The sequence below is a fragment of the Parasteatoda tepidariorum genome, chromosome 3, assembly GCF_043381705.1.
Source record: "Parasteatoda tepidariorum isolate YZ-2023 chromosome 3, CAS_Ptep_4.0, whole genome shotgun sequence".
Classification (NCBI taxonomy): Eukaryota; Metazoa; Arthropoda; class Arachnida; order Araneae; family Theridiidae; genus Parasteatoda; species Parasteatoda tepidariorum.
The window spans coordinates 36,925,011-36,929,833 of NC_092206.1; positions in this window are offsets into that span (position 1 = coordinate 36,925,011).

Genomic DNA, 4,823 nt, shown 5'->3' on the forward strand with positions numbered 1-4,823 from the left:
CCGACCAATGGCGTCAGCTCAGGAGAAGATATAAATATACTTCACTCATCAACACAACTTTCTTTCTTTTTTTTTTACCCTCTCTCTTATTCTCGTTAAATCGAGATCTGTTTTCGTTGTTCCTTTTTTTTTATCCAACTTAAAGGGTTTTTCACCTTATACATAAATCACTTCTTTTTCTTTTAATTTAACAAGGTTTTGCTTTTTTCTCACTCGTTTTTGCAACTGACTCGTGTTGCTTGTTTTTCGGTAGGATTTAAACTAAACTAAACTCTTTACTTTTGACGATTCAGCATTCTTTGAGCTGTGTTTCGTTAATTGTGAAAATCACTTCGTTGTGAAATCACATGATTTATGAAGAAAAAAAAACGCGAAATTTCAAATCTATGACGAAAATGTTTCCTCAAGTCGGAACCTCATCACAGTGCATTGTGAGAGATCGAAAATGAAGTGATAAAACAAGCCGACCGGACTGTATGGTAATCAAGGAGTCGACCTCGTACCAGGAAGATCTCGGGTGCGGACCTCGCTTCGGGCATGAGTGTAATTTATCTCTCTGGTCCACTTGTCCTTGTGTTGTTTGTACGACATTGATCTACCTATATGGTGCCCACGATAAAGTGATTATTAGAAAAATTAGATACATTAGGCGCTATTTTTTTTCTTTTTAAAAAAATAAAGGGACGAAATGTTTCTTTTAATTTTGACGAATTTCGTTTATTTGAAGAAGTGACGACAGTTTTCCCACCACTATGAGGAAACTTTGACTCGGAGTATGTACCAGGAAACGGTTTCGTCAGAAACGAAGAAAGTTTCGTTAAATTTGAGTATCCATTTTTTACAGTGTTGAAATAACTACATATTTACATTTAGAGATATAGACCGCGCACACCAAAGCCTAAAAGCCATGTTTTTGTTTTCAAACGGCAGCTGTGACATTGCTGCCGTTTTCTGAAAAGTGGTATCTATGTATAATAAATTGGCTATATGATATAAGATGAGGTCGCTTATAATGACCGCCTGGCGGAAAACAACAGAAACATTAATACATAACTAAATAGAAATATTAGACACGTAAATAGGTATAAATAAAAAATTGTACAACTAGTTACAAATAAAACTTTCGAAACTCTTATAATTTTTAAATTATTTATTCTATCGATTTGATTTCAATCTCATTCGATTCGGTGGGACAAAAGATGTCAGAAACAATACGTCATTTGCTCCCATAGCAAAGTGCGTAATAAGTATAAAATAAGTCTAAGCTCAAGTACATAGTATAAGTCTAAAATTGAACTTTTAATTCATAAAATCGAATAATTTCTTAACTTTAATTCCCATTGACTTGTATTTGGCTTCATTAGATTAAGTCAGAAAAAAAAAGTGCATAGCACATAACATCTGAATAGCAATGTTTATGTTTTCTCAGGCCAGAAAATTCAACATTCTGCCAAAGCGTTAATCCGGGGGCAGACAAGTTTCAGATATCCATATTTAATCTCTATATCATAATCTTTACAACATTTTCAGTTTTCCACTAATTGTTCCTGTAATCAGCTACTTAGGAACTAAATATATTGTGGTTAAATATAATTTAAAACTGTCTAAAATTTATTTGAATCAAATATTCTAACAAGAGGAAAGCAGAGAGCATGTTTTAAATTTCAGAACTTGTAAGGATACATTAGAGAAAAAAGTTTTGAAGATAAAAGATTACTGGTAATTCTAAGTATATAATACATATATAAAGTCAGAATTTTTTTCTTTTTCTGAATGTTGAAAACATGCAACAAACAGTACTTCGATTAAAAACTTCATTCGCTTCAAAAATAAATTAATAGAAAATAACAGTCGACGTGTTTTAAGTGCTAAAAAATCGGCGCCCATTTTCAAGACTTGTATTTTTTTTAAAAAAATACGTTATATATAGGTTTTTATAAAAATCTTAACATTTAAGGTCTTAAATAAAATTTTAGGGACAAAGGATTAAGTCCAGTTATAGTATTAGTTTTAAATCTAGCAAATATTTATCAATCTTAAAATAAAGCATAAGTACAAAAAAAAAAGTTAGTTACCTTTCATTGAAAACTATTATCCTTTCAGTTTCATCCAACACCCAAACATATTTTTGACAATTTTGATTGATTGACATCAGTAATAGTTTGTTAGATTTGGGTTAAGTTTTATTTCTTAAATATTAATTTATAAACCCTTATGTATTATCTCCTCAGATTTTATTTATAAAAAGCATTTATAAAAAAAAAAGTCTTCTCTACATTTCATAGCTGAAAAGTAATGTATGTAGAACCAATTTGTCAATGGTGTGATATGTTACAGTATGATCTTTTGTATGTAAGTAACTTTCTAGATAAATTAATATTGTTGAGATTTATTAATTAAATTCTAATACTTGAGGCAAGAGATATGAAATAGTTAAAGGATTTCAGGATCGGCCTTGTTCTTAATAACATCTGCAAAGGAAGGGGGCCTAGTATTGACTGATCCTTTTCAATCCATTCACTGACACGGTGAAAAGTCCCAATTAAAGGCCATCACGTTATTTCTTTTGCAAGATGTTTTTTTAAATGGTAGTAGTCTGAATGTCCCTTTCAATCAATTCGGTATTTTTATTGATGATTGGGTTTTGAAGAGTCCATTTCAAGGCAGGTTGGGAAAAAAATTGGCTTTTTTTTAAAGACTGGTTTTTATCAAATTGCAATTTTTCTATCTGGTTGAATAAATGTCATTACTTTTTCAATTATGCCTTTTTACACATATCCATGGGTGATTGTGAGCCCAACTCAAAAATCCTGAAAATTTCTTGAGTGAAATCATTAATGACGCATTTCAAAAAATTTATGTCTTTATAAATTCAAATTTTTAATATTTTCAAACAGGAAATTCTAAATAAATAATATACAGCATAATTTAAATGGATAATAATGTATAAGTTTACTTTTATGTCTAAATTTATTATATACACATTTTATAATATACACATTTATTATTGTACTATAAAATATTTAATTTATATTATATTATAAATATTTACAAATGAAAGAGCTGCCAAGTATGAATTCTAGTTCCAATATTTTTAAAAAAAATATACCAGAATTTTTATACATAAATGTGATTAATGATTTCTTGAAACTTCTGGACTTTGGGTTTCCGAAAACTTCCGGATCGCAGTTAGAGAAAAATCCGGATTTTTTTTGGAGCACAATTATTTCTGAATATCACTTATACTTACAATAAAAGTAGAATTTTTTTTTTCTTGAACAAAGTTATTACAAGACCAATATTCTTAGGAAAAAATATTGCACTGTTAGGTACCTCAAAGTGAAATTAATCACCCCCTTTTTCTTAAACTTTTTGGAGTTTTTTAAATTAAATTTCCTGATTTATTCACATTGTAGCCATCCTGCAAAGACACTTTGGGATTGAGAAGATAGGGGGGAAAATACTGTTTCTTGGGTTAAGATTAAGTGAAAAACAAAGTTATAAAAGTAGTTAATATTAAACATAACATTAATTTTCTCGATCGTTAAAACAGTAAATATATCTCCACATTCATTCTCTTTTTAGTATGTTTAAAATGCATTAATAACAATAATCTGTACCATATTTATTTTTAAGTTATTAAAACTATTCTGTTATTTAAGATAATTACTAGTTATTAAGATACTAATTTTGTTAAATTTCAGTTATTTAAAAAAAAATAATAAAAATGCTGTTTAATCTTTAGTGTTTTTATTTTATTTCGTATGCAATCTTATGTAGTCTATGTAAAAGGATAATGGCTAGCTAGATAAAAGATATGTATAAACAAGGAAATAAAAAAAAAACACACCATGATAGACAAGTTTATTACAAAAAATGAATAAAAAGCTTTCTTGCCACCCAAGAAGCTAAGAGCACATTTCTTCAGGCAGCGTAACATATTATTTTAGGAATGTTANAGTATGATCTTTTGTATGCAAGTACCTTTCTAGATAAATTAATATTGTTGAGATTTATAAATTAAATTCTAATACTTGAGGCAAGAGATATGTAATAGTTAAAGGATTTCAGGATCGGCCTTGTTCTTAATAACATCTGCAAAGGCCTAGTATTGACTGATCCTTTTCAATCCATTCACTGACACGGTAAAACGTCGCAATTAAAGGCCATCATGTTATTTCTTTTGCAAAATGTTTTTTTAAATGGTAGTAAAGTCTGAATCTCTCTTTCAATCCATTCGGTATTTTTATCGTATGATTGGGTTTAAAAAATCCATTTCAAGGCAGGGTGAAAAAAAAGTGCTTTTTTTTTAAGACTGGTTTTTATCAAATTGCAATTTTTCTATTTGGTGCAATAAATTTTATTACTTTTTCAATTATGCCTCTTTACACATAACACTTATACTTACAATAAAAGTAGAAAAAAAAATTTTTTTGAACAAAATTATTAAAAGACCAATATTCTTAGAAAAAATATTACTATGTTAGGTACCTCAAAGTGAAATTTAATCTCCCCCCCCCCTTTTTTTTCTTTACTTTTTGGGTTTTTTAATTAAATTTCCTGATTTACTCGTGCTGTAGCCATCCTGCAAAGACACTTTCGGATTGAGAAGATAGGGGGGGAAAAAATACTTTCTCTTGGGTTAAGGTTAAGTGAAAAACACGTGACAAAATAAAATACATTATAATAGCAAAGTTATAAAAATAGTTAAAAAATAATAGTTATAACAAAGTTAGATTAATAATTATAAAATACACATAACATTTATTTTCTCGATCGTTAAAATAGTAAATATATATCCACATTCATTCTCCCTCTTTTTT